Source organism: Euleptes europaea, chromosome 14, assembly GCF_029931775.1.
Source record: "Euleptes europaea isolate rEulEur1 chromosome 14, rEulEur1.hap1, whole genome shotgun sequence".
Classification (NCBI taxonomy): Eukaryota; Metazoa; Chordata; class Lepidosauria; order Squamata; family Sphaerodactylidae; genus Euleptes; species Euleptes europaea.
In genome coordinates, this window is record NC_079325.1 from 16,165,088 (window position 1) to 16,190,832 (window position 25,745).

The following is a 25,745-nucleotide window of genomic DNA, read 5'->3' on the forward strand; positions in this document are numbered from 1 at the left end:
AGTTTTAAAAGCCATTACATTCAAGTGGATTCTAAGCACAGCCATTCAAATCATGCAACCCCTTGCTGAATCATTATGGTTCTGAATTGACTGTTGTGTATTGTGCTGGGACAGCTAGCAATATTGTCCTGTACAATTGTTCTCTCCTATGGATAACTATGAGCTGGAGACCAAAAGAAGGTTCAAGGCTGCATCTGTATAAACAAAAGTGAACCCTGTTAGATAGTCTGGTAAGAGCTACTCCAAACGGGCTTTTGAGGCGCCTAACTCTCCGTAGGAACCATCTTGGCTGGATAGCGTATAAAAGAAATTGTTCAATTGATCAGTTTACTGATATTAGTCTCACGTACGTATTGAAGAAGAAGAGTTTGCTTTTATATGACAATTTTCTCTACCACTTAAGGGAGACTCAAACCGGCTGACAATCTCCTTCCCTTCCCCTCCCCACAACGGACACCCTGTGAGGTAGGTGGAGCTGAGAGAGCTCTAACAGAGCTGTGACTAGCCCTAGGTCACCCAGCTGGCTTCATGTGTAGGAGTGGGGAAACAAATCCAGTTCACCAGATTAGCCTCCACAGCTCTTGTGGAGGAGTGGGGAATCAAACCTGGTTCTCCAAATCAGACTCCATCGCTCCAAACCACTGCTCTTAACCACTACACCACGCTGGCTTGATAGCGATATGTGAAAAGGGTGGAACTTATTTGGATCTCATGTCAATTTACAATCTGATTCAGCTGAACAGCTCTCGATTTGCATCAGTGCAAGGCTAGAATCTAAGCTCTGGTGCTCCTTTCAAGGTTTCTCGATTCCCCATGGAGAGGAATTATAATTAGAAAATGGGGTGTTTTATTTATTGCACAGGGTAATTTTTATTTTAGTATTTGTCATGCATATCATCACGGTAGTACCTGAGGACATGAACCTTTGATACAGCATGCCACATGGCTGACAGAAAATATATTAAGTCAGCCTTGCGGAGGACTTCCAATTACAGTTCAATCCTATACAGAGTTATGCCAGTCTAAGCTAATTGAAGTCAATGAGTTTAAGACTAGAAGTCACTCTGCATAGGATTGCACTGCCAATTTACTAGCCCTGCTGCCTGCCCTTGCCTGTAGGCCATAGAGCAGCTTGAGAAGTGCGTCTGGGAAGCTATGGTCCCTGAAAGAATTTTTACTTGTCCAGAACAACCAAGCTGCAAAGCTGCTCATGTTTGGTCCTCAAACTCGTATAAAAATCAATGATAGTACACCAGGAATCATTATGGGTTAGTCTACAGCAGGGGTGGGGAACCTTTTTTCCGCCAAGGGCCATTTGGATATTTATAACATCATTCGCAGGCCATACAAAATTATCAACTTAAAAATTAGCCGACCAAGCCCCAAGCAGGCAGCTGCCCCAGATGACCGCCCCCCCAGCGCAGGCAAGCAGGCAGGCATCCAACCAGTGGTGCACTTGCCCACCTAGTGGCACAGGATGGTCTGTTGCACCAGCCGGGTGTAGCCATCCAGCCAGACGCCGGAGTTGCTCCTGCTTCACATGGTCGGGGCTGGATTCTACAGCCGTCTCCTGCTACCTCTGCCTGCAGGGATGAAAAGAGGTCACACCGGCTAAGAACTCCCCGCCCACACCTGCACATTCTGGCCCTGCCCCCTTTAATCCGTCCATTGTCTCCACTTCCGCCCCAAGCCCTCTTGTAGTACAGAGGGAATACGTTTCTCCGCGGCCCGGGTGGGAAAGGGTTAACACAGTTTCTTGGGCGGTCCTAGCAGCTCCATAGCTAATGACTCTTCTGCAAGGGGGAAAAAGGTTCCTTTTTCTCGGCAAAACAAACTCACATCTGCCTTGAATAGAGGCTATTCCTGTCCGCGGGAGGGGGCGGAACGTCAGTCTTAGATCCTTCTGAGCTAGAGATCTGCCAGGACCCACGAAGGGCCAGACCAAATGAATTTGTGGGCCTTAAACAGCCCCCGGGCCTGAAATCCCCCTCCCCTGGTCTAGAGACTTTAAAAAATCCGATATCTGTACTAGCTGGCCCTTCTCTTCTTCAACACCATTTAAAGATACTGATTTTAACACATAACTTAGCAATTTACCTTCTCCCTTGTGCACCCTTTGAGAAGCGTACCTTCTTATTATAATAATCACTGTCAGACAGAGACAATAAAGACTACAAGAATACTAGTCTTAGTGACGCCCCCTCCCTACCAATGGTGTGGTCAGGGCTGTTCTTTGGGGCAGAAACCCAGTAGCCCAGCTCCTGGGCTTAGCAGAGCCCTCCCCGCAAGCAGGCTGTAGCTTTGCATTTGAAGCATACCTTACTATCTAAAGATACCACCACCCCAATAAGAAGTCTAAAATTACCCAAATGCACCAATTCTCCTCCCCTAAATTATGAACCTTCCTTCCATTGGTGTCTCACCAAAGTCAAAACCAACCTGAACTCTTTTCAGAAAGGTTGTTAAGACCTGCTAGGGTATACAAAGAATGGGCGAGTAATCAGACAGACATGTATGTCGATGAGTTGGCGATAGCAAAATGCAAACCAAAAGCATGTATTATCTTTTATTAAAATCAAACAAGAATAGCACAGCCCATTGGGCAAGCTTAGTTATGGGAAACGTGAAAACCTGCAAACTGTGTTTTGTTATTTTGCTTGATCTTACTAAAAGGCACTACATGGCTTTTGTTTTTTGATCATGTATATATATTTCATATAAGCATTCTAGATTTTTCATGCGATTGGATTTTGTCCCATTTTGCTAGCATGCCGGCATTATCCACTCCAAGCTTTCTTGATGGGAATAGATATATGAACTGCAAATAAAGACATTGTTTTAAACAGATTTGTGTTTCGTTTCTTCTGAAGCACTAAAAAACTGAAATGGCCCTTTGTGTTTTAAGTGGTCAAACAATGGACTCTTAATATCATTTCCTTTTGCAATTAAGTCAGGGGCTGTCTGCTAGACACAGGGGAATATGGTAGCAGCCAGGAATGGAGCAAAGCCAACACAGCAGCCTATGGCGTTCTTCTCACAGACTCCTTGTGAGAAGCCAGCATGGTGTAGTGTTTAAGAGTGGTAGTTTGGACCAGTGGACTCTGATCTGGAGAACCGGGTTTGATTCCCCACTCTTCCACATGAGTGGTGGAGACTAATCTGGTGAACTGGATTTGTTTCCCCACTCCTATACACGAAGCCAGCTGGGTCACCTGGTGCTAGTCACAGCTCTCTCAGCCGCACCTACCTCACAGGGTGTCTGTTGTGGGGAGGGGAAAGTGACTAAGCCGGTTTGATTCTTCCTTAAGTGGTGGAGAAAGTCAGCATATAAAAACCAACTCCTTCTTCTTCTGAGTTTCAGTGCCCAGAGGTATACCCAACCTCCCAATTGCTTCCAGCAGTATCAGTACTAGGAAGCAACATCAGAGGAGACCTTGACCTCTATCCCATTTGTTGGCCCACCATATCAATTGGTTGGCCACTGTATGAAACAACATACTCAGCCAGATACTCAACTTGTTGGATCCAGCAGGAAACCTCTTAGGTTCTTACGGCTCCGAGTGCAGGGGATGGAAACACCTTGTTCAATTGTACTTTATCATATATCTCCTTGCATATACATATGCATTTACAGTGCATTCCTCAGCAGAGTTCCGTCCCTCTAAACCAGGGGTGGGGAACCTTTTTTCCGCCAAGGACCATTTGGATATTTATAACATCATTTGCAGGCCATACAAAATTATCAACTTAAAAATTAGCTGGCCAAGCCCCAAGCAGGCAGCTGCCCCAGATGACCCCCCCCCCAACTCAGGCAAGCAGGCAGGCATCCAACCAGCAGTGCACTCGCCCACCTGGTGACACAGGATGGTCTGTTGCACCAGCTGGGCATAGCCGTCCAGCTGCATGCCGGAGATGCTCCTGCTCTGCATGGTCGGGGCTGGATTCTACAGCCGGCTCCTGCTAACTCTGCCTGCAGGGATGAAATGAGGACACACTGGCTAAGAACTCCCCCCCCCCTGCCACACATTCTGGCCCTGCCCCCTTTAACCCCTCCATTGTTGCCACTTCCGCCCCAAGACCTCTTGTAGTACAGAGTTAATACTTTTCTCCACGGCCCAGGTGGAAAAGGGTTAACACAGTTTCTTGGGCGGTCCTAGCAGCTCCACAGTTAATTACTCTTCTGCAAGGGGAAAAAATGTTCCTTTTCTCTGCAAAACAAACTCACATCTGCCTCGAATAGAGGCTATTCCTGTGCGTGGGAAGGGGCAGATCACCAGTCTTAGATCCTTCTGTGCTAGAGATCTGCCAGGACCCACGAAGGGCCAGACCAAATGATTTCATGGGCCTTAAACGGCCCCTGGGCCTGAAGTTCCCCACCCCTCCTCTAAACCCGTTGATAGCAATGGCCTTGGAAAGGCATAACTCTTCTTAGAATTACACTACTACGGTCTGAACAAAACCTGGTGCTTAGCACATCGAGTGCATGATCTCTGTATTTTCTTATTTGTTAAATTCATGTACTCCTCAAAGTGGCTTACAGCATTTTCCTTTTGGCCATTTTATCTACACAACATTCCTGTTAAGTAGGGTTGATTACAAATGTGTGACTGGCCCAAGATCACCCAGTGAGGATTCACACCCGGGTCACCCAACATTCTCCCCCCCCCCAACATGGGGGGGGGAGGTAGCTGTGAATTTCTTGCATTGTGCAGGGGGTCGGACTAGATGACCCTGGTGGTCCCTTCCAACTCTATGATTCCAACCATTTGAATTTTAGATCACTGCATTTCATACGGGACTTCTTGCATTGCTAGGGTTGCCAACCTCCAGGTGGTGGATGGAGATCTCCTGCTATTACAACTGATCTCCAGCCGATAGAGATGAGTTCCCCTGGAGAAAATGGCCGCTTTGGCAATTGGACTCGATGGCATTCAAGCCCCTCCCCTCCCCAAACCCTACCATCCTCAGGCTCCACCCCCAAAATCCCCAGGTATTTCCCAACCAGGAGCTGGCAACCCCATGCATTGCATAGTTTATCAACCCTAATTTTTTACACCATGTTATAAAAATGCATGCATGTGAAGAAGTGGGCTCTAGGCCACAAGAGATTATGTAGGAATATATATTTGCATCAGTCTTTTAAGTGCCCAGAAAACTCCTATTTATGGTAATTGCATATTCTGTACCCTATGGGAAATATATGACACAACAGGTCTCTAGACCTCCTTGAGGAACCAACTCTCCTCTCTTCCTTCCCAGGATGGCCATGCCCACGTTCACCCTAGGGGGGGACTTTTCCCTTTTTTTCCCTGTCCGGAGGCTAACTTAACAGCACCTCCTCCCTCGGAAGCCAGGCATTCAAGAAAAAGTCGCGCCCGCCAACCGGCCCGGCTTCCAAGCAGGGCGGGAGAGCGACTCCGGATAGGAGCCCCTTTCTCTTCTCAGCCGCCCACCCCTCCCATCTCCGCGCCCTTGGTACATTCCCTCCCAAGTGGAAACCAAGGTGGGAGGGGAGGAATAACTGCCAATAACCGCCGTTCGGCCGAGCGAAGGCGGTGGGCGGGGCCGAGCCCAGGTTGGAGCGAGAGGCGGGCCGAAAGGGGGCGGGGAGCCCGGGGGAGCGCGCGCGAGCTCGTGCGGGCGAGCATGCGCGGGCGGCGGCGGCGGTTGGGGGGGAAAAGCGGGGCGTGTGGGCGGAGCTTACCCCCTCAGGAGCCTCTGGCAGAGCCCGGCGCGCGAGTTGGCTGGCTCGCGCGTCGCTCTGCCGTCTCCTCTCGCTCCCCGTCGGCCGCCTCAGTGCGCGAGTCGGAGCCTTCGGGACGGGCTCGCCGGTGTTGGATGGAGGCTCCCGTCCGCCTCGCCCGTTCTGTCTGGAATGTACCGGGGAGCGGCTGCCGAGCGGGAGTCGGGGCTCTATGGGCGCTGCTGAGAGGTGAGCGGCGCCGAGAAGGAGCCGGGGGGGGAGGGGAGCGGGAGACGCGCAGCCCCCCCCCCAAGGTCGCAGAGCCCGGACGGCCTGGGCTCGCCGGCCCCGACTCCGAGCAACGTCAGTGTGGGCGCACCGGGGTCTTGAGCCTTGGGGATGAGGCAGGACGGGGGAGGGGGGGGAGTTCAAAAGGTTGCATCGGTGCGGTGGGAAGAGAGGCGCGCGGGGCAGAGCGCCTTGTGGCCAGGGCCGGTGCCCGTCGTTCTTTGCGCCCTGGGCAAGGCTAACTACTGGTGACCCCCACCCCCATTGCTAACCCATTTTCAAAAACAGATCCCTTGCAGAAAAAAAATAAAAGCACAGAACTTTTTAAAATAAGACGTTGTAATTAATTATATTCCATAGCACTGTTGGGGTACTTATCTTAAAATAATAAAATATATGTATAAATTGTCAGCTGCATTTCCCCCCCCCCCCCAATAAACTAACCTGTTTAAAACGGTGCCCCTGGGGCCAGTTCTGCGCCCCTCTGAGCTCTGTGCCCTAGGCGACCGCCTAGTTTGCTTAATGGTGGCACCGGCCCTGCTTGTGGCACCTCCAAGGCTGGCACGTTTGCAGAGCCGCCCGAAGCCGCCAAAGCAGAGCAAGCATCCTCCAGCCTTCAGGGGGCTTGCAAGGCTCCTGTTTGGATGCGTCGTTGCTGCAAGCCCACACGGCTGCCCCTCAGCATCCCATGAAGTGGGCTCTAATCCACCCAGGCAGGCGCTACTCTGAGCCTGCCCTTTCAGGTGCTGCAAAGCTAGGGTGTTTGTAGCAAGACAAGCCTAGGTGGGGTTCCTTGCAGGATAAGGCCATTCTATTGCAAGGGGCTTAGGCTGGAGTAACTCTGTGTAGGACTGTGCTGTAGTAGGGTCACCACCCCTTTGGAATTGAAAGGGTGGTAAGGTTTGCTTAATCTGCAATAATTCACCTCCTGTTCTCAAGGCATCCGGGGACACATGCCGGAAGAGAGAATCAGTTGGTTCCTCTTTATCCTGGGACAGAGGAAGATAAAGTGTTGTGGTTTCGTGGCCACTGGGAAGTCTGTAAAATCCAGGCATCCATCCTTATCTAGGTTGGCCTTTAACGGGAAAGAAAGTGATCTGTTTGGGGAGAGCACCTCCTTACGCCCCCTTTCATCCATGCAACTGGACTTTGCAGGGCAGAATACTATCACCCTTGTGATCTTGATCAGTTTGTTTGGAATAGGTGCTGCTCCCTGGTTCAGTAACCACGTGCTCCGAGAGTAATTGAGGGTGGCAGATAGGGGGAAAAGAGTCCCTGATTTTACAAGGCATATGCTAGAATGTGTACTCTGTGTGTACTGTCTTGTTTCCTAAACAGGACTTGGTCCAATACAAAGCATCACTTGCATATTGTCTCTATGAATGGTTTGAATTCAAACAACTTTACTGTTAAAATGTGCACTGCCTGCTTGCACAGCAGTTCTAAAATCTTTCAGTGCCAACCGGGAAGTAGGCATTTAATTCAAGGATAACTGTGTCATTGGCCCTTCAGTAGATTGTGTTTCTCTTGCCTATGATGCAGCTTCAGAAGTTGTTATGTATCTAGCTGAATGGGACAATAGGAATGGCATACTGGTGACAGTACTTGGATGTTGATACTTCGTCTTCCAGAATGGAATTCTAGAGAACCAGGTAATTGGTTCCTAAGCAGTTGCCCTGTCTTGCTGTCTTTCTGATTAAACTTGCCCCGGATAGAACTGATCTGAACTGAGAATTGTGATGGAAAGACTCGCTTGACAACTTCAAAATATTTAACTTCTGGTACAGCTCTCTTTGAACATGAAATTGTAAGCTGCATCTTGTTTTTCTTAAGGAGTATTTTTAGCAGCAACATGTTGGGAAGTTCTTCTCATTTGGGCTAAGATGAAACATGACATTTTGTCTGGAAACTTTAAATTAACTGTTAACTGCTCCTCAACTAGAAAGCATTCTAACCAGGAATGGCCTGTACCCTTGCTATCTGTTATGCACATGTTAAAATTGCACAGTATCCAAATGAGTTGTGAGCAAGAGAAAATACTTTAAGATGAGAATCTCTATTGTTTCTCTGTGCTGAGTTCCAGAGGAATGGTTTGCCTAGTAAGTCAGTAGTATAATTCACTTTGATTTTTTTGGATTTGCATAAGAATTCCTGGCACCAAATGCAGAGATGGATATCTTAATCTGCTATACATCTAGTTGAAGAAGGGTTCACTGATATCACAGGAAGCTCAAATCAAAGTGTTTACTGTTGCATTCTTACTGCTCTTGACATTCTTGTGTTGACTTGCTTGTGCCACAAAGAGATCAGGTGTGACTCTTGTGTTTGTGTAACTGAGGCTTGGATGTTATTAAATTGGTATTCAGAGGTACAGCCAGAGATGCATAGAATCAGAAACTTCACCCCAAAAACACAGCTGGTTAACTGCATTTTCTGCTGTACTGTTCAGGTTTTAAGCAATATTGCAAGTGATCTGGTTTGGTGTGAACTAGATGGACTTTGTTTAGACAGACCTCTTTGTGCAGGTCAACAAGGCAGTGTATAATGAGTTTTATGTGTACCAGAACGAGTAGTATCACACTATTTTTGCTGTAAAACCATGAGATAACCCAGTCTAAAATTCCTGTTGGAAGGGTGTGTAATCTGGCATTCCTCAGTTGATAAAATGCATGTAGAGTAAATCTTGTATATATGATAAGCCGAGAGTTGTTACTCTTAGTGTGTACATGTTAGGGGTTTGATCATATTTTATTACAAAAAAATTTCTGACAACTGTACTTCAGGATTTGTACATGGTTATGCTTGGAATTCTATCAGCTAGTATTTGAAGCAGAATTTAAAACCATGTATCCTAGAGCAGGCCCATTATCTAATTGAAAAATACACCTTGCCTTGTCATCAAAGCAGTTGGCTCTACAGGCCACTTGGCATTTTTTATATTTATGGATTTAAAATTCCAGTCCATAAAAATGTATTTAATGATGGTGAGCTACAGAAGTGACACGTTTAAAGAGTTGCATTTTAAAGGAGTTAAAATCTGGAAAAAGAATCACTATCTTTAATACTTAGAGCTTTAGAGTGGTTTGTTTTGCTGTGAATATGAACTCATGCATACTGGAATAAAGCCTGTGCACCATGCGTAATAATCTGCATGAGTGCTTTTATTATTTCCTAATTTCAGTATGTTCTGTCTTGAAACATACAGGTTTTTCACAATTTGAGTAATAGTACTGAGGTGATATTAATGTGGCTGTTTAAAATCAAACTAATTATATTTGCCTGAAAGAGCCACATTAGTGTGATTCTAGCTCCCTGGTGCTTTTTTGGAGCCCTGGAGACAACCTAGTGAATAGGGCTGAAAATTCATTCTGTATTTGATTAAATGGAACAGACTCGTTGCTTCTTACCCCAGCAGGGGCTATGAGATCTCTTGATCCCCGAAGCGGCTCATGGACCCTGGGAATTCCATTAGCAAGCACCTGAGGAATTTCTGCCCTGCAGTGCCTTTTTTTAGTACTAAGGGGGATGGGGTGGGGGAAAATAGAACCAGAAGTATATCATTCCTGATGATAGGTGGGGGAGGCTGCACTAGAAGAATCCATATGTTGGCAGATCTAAAATCAAGGCATGACTTAATAGCTTATCTGGTAAGAGAAAAGCCCAGCCCCAAAGAATACTAATAGGCAGACACTAGTGTTTAGAGGAGGATTGTGCTGTACTTGCAGCACTAATATTAGCTCACTCACCTTTATTATTGAAACCATCTGATTCCCTGTCTTTTGACTTGAAGAGGTACACTGCTGGAAAAGCAATAATAATCATTTATACTTGGTGAGTGGTTGAGCTTTTTTAAAAAATGGATATAATAGGTGATGGTATGCTTTGTTTTTCTGTCAGTTAATACGTTTTTGTTTCTTTTCTGAAGTGTTAAATAACTTTTTGTTGTGTTACAGCTGGTATCCAAACACAAGGATGTGCTTTGAAGTTATAGATATATTTCTCCCACAGGGAAAAAACATCTGGTCGGTGACTTACAGAAATTTTAAATGATTACTCTTGGAAATGTTCATACTCAGAATTTTTGCAGCTTCATTACAATGGCCACATTAGTGTTTAAGAATTGGTTCAAAATGTGAGGTTATGAACAGCACTATGCATGTCAGAAATATTTGATTATTATCTTTTTGTGGTAAATGATTTTGAGTTTATTTCAGCAGTTTGCTGGTTTAGCATCAAGTACTTTGGATCTTGGTCTAGGTATTTGATAATGTTAATTATTCATTTGTTTTTTAAAATTAAACATTAGTTGCAAGAGGAGCAAGCAGCCTAGCCGTATATTTTGCCTGACCACAAGTGCTGAGATTTGCAGTTATTAGTCCTTGAGTCTTCTGTTCAGTGGATTATTTTTTAAGATGATACTCCATTTCCTTTCCATTCTCTCCCCTCCCCAATATTTTGACAATTCTTTTTGACTTGAAAAGATTTGGCAAGCTTATTCTATAGTAAACATGCAGACATTTATTTTCCACAACTTGAGATACCTTTCTTGAGTAAAAAGACATTTGCCGTAGACAAATCTAAGATAATGGAAAGTAGAAATGCTGTATTTGCATACACAGCTTTAGTTTCGTTGCAACATATTGGTATAAGATAGTTCCTGGCAAAACACTGTTTGGAATCCAGCTTTAACTGATTCATCTTCAGAGTTGCTACAAGTTTATCATTTGGAAATATTAACATGGGATATACTAATAAGAGACCCATAAAGTATTGTACTTCAAACTAATGGGTAGGAATTCTATAAGGCATTCTCCCTGACAGAGTTCACTATGTAAAAATACTTCTGAAGTAGAACTGGCAACTGTCATTGTTAAAGGCTGTTTTTTTAAAATCAAGATTGACATGAAACTAATAAAAATAACACAAATGGCTTAAATAGCAGAGTAACAACAAGGTGAAAATGTTACACAGCAGTTATATTAAACAAATGTTGTTTTTATGGTTACAGTAGTTTGACCTTTATCCCTAAAGTTGTGCAGGGGTTCTGATGTTGAAACTCGACACTAACATAGTAAGCAGGATGTAATTTCTTAGAGTAAACTTCTTTGGGAAAGTTTGCATAGGATATTCTACCAGTATTGATCTTTCTCTTGTATTTTTGTGTGGTCGTCGATGTTGGTTTAATTCATTTTCAGGTCTGGTTTGCAGTGTTACAGATGGTCTGTTAGCTTTGAAGAACATTATTTGCTGTGTACTCCCTCTGCTGGCCAGCTCCAATGGCAGAGCAGTGAATGAATACAGTACCTGTTGAGGAAATTAAAGCAGTAGCAGCCCCTATGTCAAGTTCCAGCATCTTGCTAATTTTAACAGCCACAGAAGCCCAGTGGTTGGGTATGGGAGACACTAATTGGGGAATCTAAACTGTTGTCTTCTGTTCGGACTTCTTCTTTTGAAGTAGAATTTAGCTGAACATGTTTTGCAATCACATTTTTTGTCATTTCAGAGTTAAAGTATTTGCTCCGAAATGTATCTGTCTAAAATATAACATTTGTATTGATGTAAAACAAATTGGAAATCAGTTCAGTTATCAGACATTTCTCCAGTTCGGACAGTATTTTAAATTAAGCAAAGGCTGAGGGGGGAAATAACAATGACTTGACCTTAATTCGTGAAGTGTATTTTTTAACTATGGGACAAAAACTGTCCAAAAGTTGCTTTGGGATATCTTAGGTGAGGATGCAGCTTGAATGCACATTCTTGTCTGTACAAAAGCCTCATGTGTGATGATTAGTTTTTGGTGAGTCAGTGCACTCAGCATTTCAACAGGCATATATCATAAGTGGCAGATGCTCTAAGCACTTATAGAATTATAGAATCAAAGAGTTGGAAGGGACCACAAGGGTAGTCCAACCCCCTGCACAATGCAGGAAATTCACAACTACCTCCCCACACACACCCAGTGCCCAAAAGATGGCCAAGATGCCATCATACTTTCATACTGAGAATCTTCTTTTTACTATCATCTGTAGATCTTTTAAGTTTCTCAAGTGTCTGGACATGCAGTTGTCAAAAAAAACTTCCTGTGTGTTTGGAGACGGTGACAGATCTCTTTTTGATATCTGTGGCTAGAATTTCTATATATTTTGGTCCCCTAATTAATCTATTAAAGTAACTTTAAAGTTAATCAGAGGCTTAGTAATTCAGGGGTATAAAAATACTGGTGATGGGTGCAAACATCAATGTTTTTTGTGAAAACCCATGGATTACTTCATACCTTCAGCAACCAAGGATTCACTTCTGTGATAAGGCTTTGTGGGATAAGAAGTGACCTGCTTGCTATAGCTGAGGGGATGCCAGAAAGTGGAACAGTGGAATTTGAAAATCAAGAGGAGTCAGGGAATAGGTGCAGCCTTAGAAGATGGTGCATATAAGGGTCAGATGTAAGGGTCAAAAGGCTGAGACGATATCCTGTGACTTTGCAGGATATGAGGAAATCCTGATTGTAAATCTGTGGCCTTTGACTTCCTGGGCAGGAACCACATCTTTTTTAGTTTGTATGTGGGGAGAAGAAATTTATGTCACCAGATGGAAAGGTGTGATATCCATCCAGCCTACATGCATGTTTGTATGTGTAAAGTGCTGCCATTTCGCAGCTAACTTATGATGACCCCAGCAAGGGGCTTTCAAGGCAAGTGAGAAGTAGCAGTGGTTTGCAATTGACTCTGCAGAATTTCCTTGGTGGTCTCCCTTACAAGTTCCAACCCTACCTAGCTTCTAAGATCTGATGAAGAAGCAGAGTTGGTTTTTAGATTCCAGCTTTCTCTACCACTTAAGGAAGAATCAAACTGGCTTACAATCACCTTCCCCTCCCCAGAACAAACACTCTGTGAGGTAGGTGGGGCTGAGAGAGCTCTAAGAGAGCTGTGACTAGCCCAAGGTCACCAGCTGGCTTCATGTGTAAGTGTGGGGAAACCAACCAGGTTCACCAGATAAGCGTCCGCCACTCATGTGAAAGAGTGGGAAATCAAACCCAGTTCTCCAGATCTGACTCCACTGCTCCAAACCACTTCTCATAACCACTACACCATGCTGGCTCGATGAGATCGGCTATACTATGCTACCTTTTCTCTTGCATGCATGTTAAATGTAGGGAAAGAGAATGATTGCAAGACAGTGGTAAACTAAAAGATGTGGGTGGGAAAATATAGGTAATAGAGGCCATGCATTATCATGACATGAGAGAGACTGTCTCCAAGACTGCTGACTAAGAACTGGATAGTTTGAGTTCAGTAGAATATTTCACCTGAAGCCCTGGACCAAGTTGTCTTGTGTTTTGAAAATGCACTACTTTAGAATCCAGTTTTGTATTCAACATTGGTCTCATTATTGTTCCCCCAGAGCCCCAGATTTGAATTGAAGATGTCTTCCATAAAATCTCAAGCCTAGATACTTCCTTATTTAGATGCTTATACCCTACATTTTCCCCCAGTGGAAAACCAAAGCAATTTACAACATTGTTCACCCCTCTTCCCTTGTACTCTAACAACAACTGTGCAGTGTAGATTAGGCTGAGAGTGACTGACCAGCCCCGGGTCACCCAGTGAGATGTCACTGCAATGTGGGAATTTGTACCTGGGTCTCCCAGATCCTTGTCTGGTGCTCTAACCATTACACCATACAGATCTTTTTAGTCAAACAGGAATTTTATTTACAGAGATGGAGGAGAGCAGCATGTGACCATTGAGGTGTTACATCTTTTAAATACATGTTGTGAGTATTAATGGTTTAAGAATGCAAGAATAGCATATTGAGTCAGATAATCTCCCTAAATGTTGGAAGCTTTAAAAAATCCATTTCGTAGATCACAAAAGCTGGTAAGCACTCAGTGGGTGACATAGGACATGGCTGTCTTCAGTGGCTTGGCACTACATCATCCACATATTGACATAATTTTTACCACAACTGTCAGTGTTATAAATGCAGGTCATGATACCTTAGTACTCAGTTATCGAAGGGATAATAATAAGCAATTAATTGTCATAAATGTGATGTTTGCGGTGCTATTCTGGGATGCAGTTTTTAGTAGCTTCCCTGTGAAATATTGCTGCTGCTGAGCTATTAGTTGGAGCTATTACCTGGAGGGCCATGTTGGTTTGGTTTGTCTTTTCTTGAACATGGATTTGTAACTAGAAAGAATGACAAAAGATAGTCCAAGAGTGCGCTTACATTTAATATATATGAATGCCTGTTTGAAAATGTGTGAGGTATAAAATCAAATGAAATGTTAAAACTTAACAGTTGATCCTTTCTTGCACTGTATTAAGTCAGTTTTGATGCAGATGAGTTATTATATGTGCATTGAGATTCTGTGCAGTTCATCTCACACAAGTTTGCTTTGTATTCTTGTTCATGAGGACTGCTTTTTCCCTGTGGCCATGAATTTAATGGCTTCTAATTACCTATGATGTAAGACAGTAGTAGATTGGGTTGCTATAAATTTTGACTGCAGGTGTAGGTTTAATAGTTATATGTTCCTCTAGGGATCATGAATTGCATAGATCCCTGCAAGTTACAACAAAATGTAAGGCTCGATAAGCTGGCTTAATACATCTGTGGCCTGTGTTTCTAGAGAATTGCCATAGTTGTTTGATAATGTCAGTAGAAGTATAGCTGCTAATTAAGTAACTAATGTCTAGTTCCTTTGGAGCAGAGTTCAGGGCCAAGCTGCAGTTTTGTAACAAATTGAGGCCGGGTTCTTTGGACCCAACTCACTTTCCCCACTACTATAGAGCAGCTGCAGGGAGAGGCATTTTAAAGGTGCATAGGGGCCTGGTTTGCCTTAGGACCACTGTGTGGGGTGGGGATCTGCCATCCTTTATCCCCATTTTCCTGAGCCAAAATGGCCTTGGAAGGGGAGTTATTGTAGCTGTTCTGGAGATGCAGATAACCCAGGCCTGACTCGTTACAAAACATAACATTACAAAACATAACACATACTTGTCATCTGACAAGTATTTAGTATAACTAGATCACTGGAATCTCAATTAATTGTAAAGTACTGTAGTTTCTTGGCTGGATAGGGATGGTTTTATCACTGCTCATGAGCTTATGGAATTGTCCAAACATCTTGAGCCTGTCCCCCAATTTTTGAGTTAGTGAGCATCTTTGGAATTCTAACACAAGGTGGTGGGCGTAACTATAATACAGGTGTCACAGGAAGTGAAGCCAGCCACAAAATGGCTGCCAGTAGGGGGGAGCCAGTCGCAAAATGTCAGGAAATGAGGTCATGCATAACTAATTGTATCTCTTCAAAATTTCAAGCACAAACTCTGTTTAACAGGATGTTGTTAGAAATGAACATAATGCTTTTTAAAGAAATGGTTGCATACACACAGTTTACAGTGAAGATCCTTGTGCTGTTGTAGCAGCTGCTGCCTAAGCAACGTTTTAAAAATCTTCAGTTGCCACTCAGAAGCCCAACCTGGGACCATCCACTGTCTAAACACTTGGTGAGTGTCAGTAAAGGTTGGCAGGCACCATGGTGTCCACAGATGCCATGTTGGCAGTCTGGCAGTGGTATTGCAGCAGAACATGCTGCCAAATTTTACATTTGTTTTCCAGATCTACCTTCACTGTGCCAGAATGTAGCATGGCTCATTGTTTTCATCATTTTATATTGTATCTTTTCAAACTGTGGTTTGGGTCCCACCTAGATTTCTGCAGGTGCCTTGGAAGTTGATTTTCACTGATTCTCTCCTGTGAGAGACCTCCAACCCCTCCCCTCGAGCTATTTCTGAGGGTCCCCCAGCCCCCAGGAGCGGCATTTCAGGAGGGTTTTTTGGCTGCCACAGGAGGGAGAATTGGTGTGTGTGTGGGGGGGGGGGATCTTGTACCTATGGAAAGCTAGGTGGGATCAAACTCTGTATTGGCAAGCCTCTTGACTTTGGGCCAGTCACACCCTCTCAGACTAACTTATGCATTTGCTCCTGTGCATTTATTTATTAATTTTGCTTGACTGCACTGTAAACAGTTAAGGCCAGGATCCTAAGCCTTCTGCTGTGCGTATTCCATGGCAGGGGTAGTGTTTTGCTGTGTTTCTCCAGCACTGGGTGCTTTTCAGCTCATTGAAAAACATTGGTGTGTGTGTTTGTGTGTATGAGAGAGAGAACATGTTCCACAGTGAAAGACCACTCACACAATGGAGGGTGCAGTATAAGCAGAAACAAGGCTTAGGATCCAGCCTAAAGTATAGTTCATAGTTTTAAGAGAAATTTGGGATTAATACCCCCATTCCTTTTGTGTGATATTAAAAAAAAAAGTGATGCTCGCTAAGCAGATAGTATTTATGGTCTTCATATTTTGTAAGTGTGGTATAGTGATTAGGGTGTCTTACTAGGATTTGGGAGACCTGGCTTTGAACCCCCACTGAGGGGATTGCTGGGTGACCTTGGGACGATCACTTGCTGTCTGCCTAAACTACCATAGAAGGCGATTGTGAGGATAAAATCGAGGAGGGGAGCATGATGTAAGCAGCTTTGGGCCCCATTGGGGAAGAAGGTGAAGTATGAATAAAGTAAATACATACATAGTTGGAGGCAAAGAGTTCTAGCTGTTAATTGCTCTGACTAGCACTGAAATGACTTGTCAAGATAAGTTATCCATTCAGCAAACTAATGAAATTCCCTGGATATCTCAGCCAGCTCTGAAACTTGTTTTTCTTAAATGTTCATAACTATGTTCTGTCAAAGCATAGCATAGATGCAGAGGTAATTGCTGTCAAATGGCATTGCTTCAGTTTGCTCAGATATACCTGCTTTGCTTTACAATTCAGCACAGTGCATAGCAATTTCAGTATCTTCCTACATCTATACTTTAGCTGACATCTTTACTAAGCTATGCATGAATGTTGGTTGCCATAGTTTCACTTCTATTCTCAGTTCTTCTAGATGTTTACTTTCTCCTTTTCCTTTGAAGAACCTGTAAGAACAATGTAATGAAGGAAGGGGCTTGTTTGGTTTGCAGTAGCATAACAGAATAGGGGTTCCTGCATTAACATAGGAGAAGAAATATATTTTATCCCTGCATGGGAGCCAGCATGGTGTAGTGGTTAAGAGCAGCAGACTCTAATCTGGAGAGCTAGGTTCGATTCCCCCCTCTTCTGCATGAAGGTTGCTGGGTGACCTTGGGCTAGTCACAGTTCTCTCTGAATTCGTTCAGCCCCACCTACCTCACAAGGTGCCTGTTGTGGGGAGAGGAAGGGAAGGCGATTGTAAGCTACTTTGAGGTCCCCTGTGCAAGCACCAGGTCATTCCTGACCCATAGGGTGACATCACATCCCAACGTTTACTAGGCAGACAGTGGCTGTTACCACACTAGGTATTCCCAGCAATGTATTGTTTGAAAATGTTATAAAAAACATCGCTTTAAAAGGGTTTTTGGATGCCACGGCTAAAAAATGGTTAGAAGACGTCTTCACAGCTAAAGGGGCCAAACAAAGTGCGAACCGTATTTTTTATAACAAACTCTTAATACATCGCTGGGAATACCTAGTGCGGTAACAGCCGTTTACAGGGTGGTTAGCCAGTGCCTTCCTCAGTCATCTTCCCTTTACCCCCAGCAAGCTGGGTACTTATTTTACTGACCTCGGAAGGATGGAAGGCTGAGTCAACCTTGAGCTGGCTACCTGAAACCAACTTCCGTTGGGATCGAACTCAGGTCATGAACAGAGCTTGGACTGCAGTACTGCAGCTTATCACTTTGCGCCACGGGGCTCCTTGAGACTCCTTATGGTAGAGAAAAGTGGGGTATAAAAACCAACTCTTTTTCTGTACCTGACAGTGCCTGGGGGCAAGCCTTGGTTTTGTACATTCTCCTCATACAGTTGGCATATGCATTATTAAATTGACCAATTAGTTTAGGTTAAGAATGAAAGATGTTCAAGCCTCAAGGCAAAGTAGAAAGTATAATTTTTTTTATCAAGTGTAAAAAAATAGCATAATTAAAGTATGATTTAAATAAATGGGTTGAGCTGCTATCTAGTCTTCCAAATATGCACAATTAACTGATAAAAATTCATAATCTCTAGACATCCCACTATTGGCATGTAGTTGTACAGTATGGGATTAGGTGACATATTGTTTCCCAAGTTCATACAACCCACAGATTCTTACAATCTAAAGCTTTCCAAAACTTTGTGGCTGTTCACATACTTCCAAAAAGTACCTCAGTATTGAACCAGGAATTTTTTTGCCGTCAAGTCACAGCTGACCTATGGCAACTCTGTAGTGTTTTCAAGGCAAGAGATGTTGGGAGGTGGTTTGCCATTGCCTGCATTTGCGTCATGACTCCGGTATTCCTTGGAGGTCTTCCATCCAAATACTAGACCCTGCTTAGCTTCTGAGATCTGACGAGACCAGGCTAGCCTGTGCTATCCAGGTCAGGGCCTTGAACCAAGATACAAAAGAAAATCAAGAAATCTTGGGATTGGTTATATATTTATGCTGCTAAGTGCTGCACTGTTATGGCTTATTTATGGAGAAACCAATCGAACCTGTGCATAGCCAGTCTCATATGTACAAGCAAAGTTTAAAACATCCTCACATATTCTTTTGTGCCCTCTTCTTGCCCACTGTTTGGTTTTGTTTTAGCAAGGGAGGAGAAAATGTGCAACAAGACAGGAGTGTTTGGCAATGGTATCACTGCATTTCTCTATGTTCTGCCCCATGGGATAGACAGTGCTCCAAAAGCGATGTTGCTTAAAGCCCTACTGACCCACCTTTTCCCCCAATGTGGAGAAATGGGTCCTTAAAGCAACATTTTAAATGTTTAGAAGGATGCCTTGGAAGTTTTCTACCAAGTTGTTCTATTCCCTGTGCATTGTTGTTCAGAATGGAAAAAGTTGGTGGGACATGATGACTACTTACAGCCCTCCCCAGTTAGATGTTAAGCTCCACTCATATTGCTAGCAGCACAATGTCACATGAGGTCAAGGGTCTTGTTTGCAAAAGTGGGTAAGTTTGCACATGTTACAGCATCGTCTATTTGCTCATGTGTTATGATACTATGCTGTTGCACATAACACCCTGGATGAAAGTCCCTGAGAAAGTTTTAGTGGTCCTAAGGATAAAAAAATTCAAGATGTCCTACTTAAACATTTCAGTTCCTGTAACTGGGAGAGCCCTTGCCATATCTCAAGATATAGTGCAGTTGGCTATCTGAAAAAACAAAGAACTGGAGGTTATTATAGTATTCTCTCTTTAAGAATCATTTTACCTGCGGATGCTGATCTATAACTGAAAGGGAGTCAGTGGACTTTCCCTTCTTAGGAAATGTTGAACAATGAGTGTTTACTGTTCAAAGGCCTAATAAATGTCAGGACAAAATCTTGTCCTCAAGCCTGGAAATCTAGTCAACAGAAAATGTCACCTGTTGCCTTGATTTATGTAACATGTTGCAGATTCTGAAAGCTTGCTACAACTGTCACTCTTTTGTAGATTTTCTTTATTGATTCAACATAGTTAAAAGCCAGGGTTGGGTACGGCCAGTCTTCATAGGTTAAATCTTTGACCAGTTTAAAGATCACAGTATGATGGTAAAGCGGGAGGTCTTATCCTAAACAGGGAACTATTAGCACAGATTCTTCTTTGATACAGTCTTGTACTCTTGTGGTGGACTAAACATTAATATTAGGGAAAAGATGTAGTAGCATGATTTCCAGATGATGGTGATGCGGGTAGTTTGTGCATAATATTCCACTGTAAATGAAGTTTGCCCATTCCATTATAGTTAGTGGCTTAATCCTTCCCACATTCAGGAAATAGACTTTGAAGCATACTTCTCTAGTTTGGTGTTGTGTCCAAACAAAGGGAAAACACCAGTGCTGGGTCATATAACCTCCCAGCATGGTGTAGTGGTTAAGAGCAGCGGACTCTCATCAGGTGAACAGGGTTTGTTTCTCCACTCCTCCACATGACGTCTGCTGAGTGACCTTGGGCCAGTCACCGTTCTTTCCCAGCCTCACCCAGCCCCTCTCTCAGCTCCACCTACTTCACAAGGTGTCTGTTGTGAGGAGGGGAAGGGAAGGCGATTGTAAGCCGCTTTGAGACTCCTGAAAGGTAAAGTGAAGTACAAAAACCAACTCTTCTTCTTATTTGTCAAATGAAAATAGGTGCACTTGTTTTTAACATTAAATAATTGTATCTTCTCACATTGGGGTAGCTGGTAAGCGATGTGAGGCTGTTACTTCAGTAGAATCCTGTGGCTTGGACAAAATACTGAAAGACTTTGGAAATCTTTGCAATGGGCTTTCCCCTTCACATGAACACATGAAGCTGCCTTATACTGAATCGGACCCTTGGTCCATCAAAGTCTGTATTGTCTACTCAGACTGGCAGCGACTCTCCATGGTCTCAGGCAGAGGTCTTTCACATCACCTACTTGCCTAGTCCCTTGAACTGGAGCTGCTGTGGATTGAACCAGGGACATTCTGCATCTACCACTGAGCCATGGCCCCTCCCCTCAAACAGGTTTATTTTTCCAGTATCCCACCTTATAGTGCAGATGAGAAATCGGGTAGTGTATCTATGTAATAGGTAAATATGGCAGATATGTGATGGCTTAAATAAAGTTTTCTATGATCACTCTGTGCACAAATGTATCCAATAAGCAAAAAGAAATCAACTTGTTGAGGAGATCTGTCACAATTTTTATTTTGGCATACTGTGGGTTCTAGGAGGAGTTGGACCGTTGGATCTGTAGAATACTAGTTTGTTCTCAGTCGTTTGCTGTTGAGCGTGATAAGAGGCCATGGTTCAAATCGATTCTTGGCTGAAGCTTGCTGAATGACTTTGCATTGGGTCCTTTAGACAAAGTATAAAATACAGATGTGGTTTTACTTTCCCCAGCAGTAGTTGTTGAAAAAAATGGGGAAAAAACCCTAATATCTGAATGAAGTCTTTAGGTTTGTATGTGATCTGGTGTACAGATCCAGAGAGTCTTTGACTTTTTCATGTTCTTTGGGGTCCAGGTTTGTTTTACTCTCTAAATAATTAGACCATCATAGCAATACATAATTTTTCTACTACTGCCACCACTACTCTATAGTTGTACTTAGATATTTTACATACATGAATGTATCTAATCTTTGTTTTGACCCCGTCCAGTCTTTTCAGGAGACTTTATGGAGTATTTGTTTAAAGAACTGTCAGTAAGGATTTAGATTGCACTTGTAAAATTTCTAGAGAACTGCATCACATTGGATTTTGATGAAGAAATGTTCTTGAATAAAGGTCATGTAACACATTCTTGTATACATTTTTGACAGAGTCATGGGCAGCCTTTTGGTGGTCTATGGAAGATTTTATTTGCTGTTTGGTATTTCTGTTGAAATTGTCCAACTATGAATGAAAAATGTTTTGTTTTTGTATCGGTCAGTCATCTTAAAGAACATTTGGCTAATCTGTGTTAAATTAAAACCCTTCACCTTGCACACTGTGATTAAAGTAGACTTTTTGATCAATCATTTTGTTAATAGTTACATAAATTAACTTTCTAATCTTCTCTACCATGTGTTTGATGTAGTATTAACTAGAGGGAATTTATCCTCTAAACCAGCCTGCCTACCTATCCAACTATAATTGACACTTAAACATTTCCCCAGAGACCTCAAGGTGTTCCCAGGTGTAAACCACGCTGCATCTATAGGATGTAAATGTAGGACTCTCTCACTAAATAATTAATACATCCTGTAAAATACATTACAGGTACTCTGATTTGAAGCAACTGGTTTTGTTCTACTTAGTGCAGATAGAGATCATGGACCGAGAAAACAGGTGACAGTCACGTGGACTGCTTATGTTCTGCCTAGCAGTTTTAGAGAAAAACTGTTTTTAAATTGCTTTAACAGCTTTTTCATTTGTATACTTCAGAAAGTTTGCAACAGATAAGTGTTTCAGGGTGAGGAAGTGTTTCAGGGTGAGGAATGTATGTGTTGCATTGCTTAAGTATGAATTGTTTAAAACAGTGTGATTTCAAAAGTGTTATCTAAAATGGCTTGCTATATGCTGTATAACTTGTTCCTAAATGTAAAGAGTGTAAACTCTAGTTGATCTTATGTGTACACATGGCTTTCATTCTTGTTTTGAAAGGGTACTGGGGAATTATTTCCCCCTTCCTCTCATTCAGACACAAAGGTCTACAGAAAGTCTTAGTACAGAATTGGGAGTGATCCTCTGAAACTGTCTTTCTGTCCTGTCTTTCATAAATAGTTCTGCTTCTCCCTTTTCAGATCACTTGTGCAAGGTCATCGTCCGCACAATTACAGCATATTGAACTCCTTTTAATCCAGTAAATGCAGAAATAGAAGTTGTGGTTGCTGCCTTGAATGGAACAGTTGGACTTTTTTTTTTCTTTTTGCATTATGTTGTGACTAAATCAAAACATTCTTTGAGGTCTGTCCCTTTTTCTCTGAGTGTAATTAGGAACACAGTGATTCTTATTGCAGCTGGCAGCCTCTCACTGTTGCCTCTTTCTGCATGTGACCCCCACGGTCCTGATGACCTTTCCTGGGGTTAGTCATGGGCCTTTTTCATTGTGATGGGCTAGAAGTGGTTCATGTGGAGTTGATTATTTCCTTGCTTGTCTGGCCTTTTTGGTGCCATAACTTCAAGTCATTTCCATTTTCTTCCTCTGTTTTTGCCTGACCACAGTGAAAGGAAATGCTTTTGCTGGCGACAGGATCAGTTTGCATGCTTGGCTGACTTGATTGAGTCTGTGAAGGAGGTGGGGGTGCAGAGTAGCAAACTCCATAGGTGCTACATTTCCCTGGTTATAGCCTGATAATGATTTGATTTTTAAATATCTAAACGTCTGCCTGCATTTGTTTCCTTCTCTTTCCACTGTCCCTTGGCGGTAGTGCTTAATTCACAGCAGCTTTGTTTTTGGGAAAGTAGGCTGAGTGTGAGAGAATGCATTGGTTGATTGTATATGACTGCTCTGAGAGATTTAACAATTCCCTAAAGAACCAAAAAAAAAAAAAACCGCCTTGGGTTAGCAGTTAAATCTGATGGGCAGCATGTTGGTTGCTACTAGCCTCTGTCTAACCACTTGCTGCAAACAAAAAACCCTAGACAATTGCATATGCCAGCTGTTAGACCCATTTTTTGAACTCCAGGAGTACAGCATGAAGACTGCATGCAGCAGGAAGGAGCCAACAGCTAAAAGAATGTCTTGCTGCTTTCTGTTAAAATAATGCAGGCTTCTGTACTTTTGCTTTAAAGACAATAATCCTAAACAGGCTTACTCACAAGTCCATTTTATTCAGTGAGGCTTACTCCAAGAAAAGTGTTCTTAGGATTGCAGCCTATCAGTCGATTCCTGAAGGGGGGAGTAGTTAGGCTTCCTGGCCAGAAAAAAAGAAATTAAAAGTGCTGTTTAAAAAAAAAAAACACACACGTGAAACTCACCCATAAGGTTTCACAAGGCTATGCCAGCTATTTTGCTGGTTTAGCGCCGCCACAGCATCACGGGGCATTCCCAGGCCAAACAGGGTTTGGAGGCTGACTAATGTCAGCTATGCCCCTTGGCATGCCCCCCTGGACACCGGCACGGCCTCTTACGGTAGGACAACACTGCTGGTAAGGCAGCTCTGGCGCCCAAGGCCCGCACCATTGCGCTGTTCCTGGAGGCTGGTGTAAGTTGCCCTGTGCTGGTATCCATGCCACTTTGCATGGCGCAAGTGGCACTGACACCGGCATATGGGTCATGCCGTCTCCTATGCGGCTCCAGCCCCCCTTCATGATTGCACAAGTCAGTCAGTGTGAAATTTAACAATCCATCTTGACTTGCCAAATTAATACTACAGTGTACTTGTTCTTGAATTGCTGAAGGATGTGATGGAGTCTCATTAAACGTTGCATTCATTGGTTCTTGTAGGTTATCCGGGCTGTGTGACATTGAAATTCATAAACATCAGCTCAACTTTAACAGAAAAGAAGAGTTTAAGAATGAATAAGGCTTGGCTTCCTGTTCTGAAAAACTCCAGACTAACAAAGACTACTGTCCACAGTAGCCATGCAGATTAGTTTTGGATTCCACATGTTAACAGATCACTTCAGGATACAATGGTTCCACATTAACATACCGCACCCTCATTAGCACATTATCTTGATACTTACAGGACAATGATTAGCACATTACCTTTGATACTTTAGCAGGACAATGACTCAGCTCAAACCCAACCCCCTTCTGACTATATATTACTCTTCCTACACGCTTGACACTGATAGACACTGTCCTTCAGTGTTACTCCTCTAAAGATGCCTGCCACAGCTGCTGGCAAAACGTCAGGAAAGAAAATACCAAGACCACAGTCACACAGCCCGGATAACCTACAAGAACCGATGAACTCTGACCGTGAACGCCTTCGACAATATGTTGTTTTCATTAATTTTCAAAGACATTGGCTTGCAGTGACAGTTATCTGTCACTTGCTGGCTTAATATAACCAAACAAAGTTGCCAAAGGGTAGACAAGCTCTGTCCGGCTCATATAAAGGAAGTGTCCTCTCTCCCAACCTTGTTTTAAAACTGGGTTAAGCAAAGGAATTTTGGCAACTAAGTGGAAGGATTTCTTAATTTTAAAAACACTTTTTGATACTCTAATTGAATTTTTGAATCTCCTTGGTAATAAAGTCTAAAGTATGTGTGAATGTATAAGTAGCTAGGTATATAGGTGGTACTTCACAGTATTGAGCTCATACTGTGACAGAGCATAAGAAGGACCACCTTGTTAACTAGAGTATTTCTGTGAGGTGGTCTGCCATTTAAGCATGAAATTCAACTTGGTTCACTTTGATCAGAACAGTGAATAAGCAATAAGTAAATAGTAATCAAAATAGTGTTGTATTGGAAATTATCCAGAAGCATATTATGTGAGCCCAGTCTTAATATAGGTGTCTGTCTTGAAGTTTCATCCCTGACCTAAAGGGCAGCCACCTGTAAGGATGAACAGCGAGTTAAGTTTACAGGCTTATTAAATCCTTGACCCAGCTGAGATGATCAACAAAGGTACCAGTGATTAATTTAAAAGGACACCTGCTATCTAGGAAGAGTTGGTGGTTTCTTATGGAAAGCGGTTATCAGGTGAAACTTAATATGCAGTCATAGAGATGAAGCATTACTGCAAAAGCATCAAGTTAAAGAAAACATTACCAATTTGGAGTCTGATTTTTATTCCTAGCACTCCAACTGTTGTAAGTTTAATCTTCTAGGCATGGACAATATTACAGAGGCATTTTTGCCCTACCTGAGTAACCTCTCCTATGTTAACTTTCTAATCATCTGTATAATCACACTGTTGTGTATTTTAAGTAAACAATAAGTAATCCGGTTACTGTATATTGCCTGTATGTATGTTGAGATAGTCTGTTGTGATTTTGTTTCTTAAAAGAAATGGGCAAGGCCCTTCACAATGTATCCCATATTTTCCAAATATTCCAGGTTGTCATCTTGCAAAACCACTTCACTATGTCTCTGGGTGAGAACATGTTCGTTATTTGATCTGCAGATAATAGTTAATGATGTGATGAAAACTATTCCAGATAATCCATTCATTTTGTTGCTGGGGCCAGACCGGAATTGTTACCAGGCTAGAAACTTTGAGTATGCTGTTTTGGGTTTTTCCCATAGACCACAAATAATTGTCACAGGTGTATGTGGGCAAGTGGGCTGCTAAGTGTTTGTGAGTTTGTAACTTTTGTGGACTTATTGACAAGACT

General features: G+C 43.0%; 1 protein-coding gene across 1 annotated transcript in view; it reads left to right on the forward strand.

Moving 5' to 3' along the window:
- The first annotated feature begins 9,568 nt into the window (after positions 1-9,568).
- The window catches only part of CDON (cell adhesion associated, oncogene regulated), a 48,278-nt gene continuing 32,101 nt past the window's right edge, over positions 9,569-25,745 (forward strand). The window contains exon 1 of the mRNA XM_056860509.1: positions 9,569-9,802. The gene's annotated coding sequence lies outside the window, so the exon portion shown is untranslated. The remainder of the gene's footprint in view (positions 9,803-25,745) is intronic.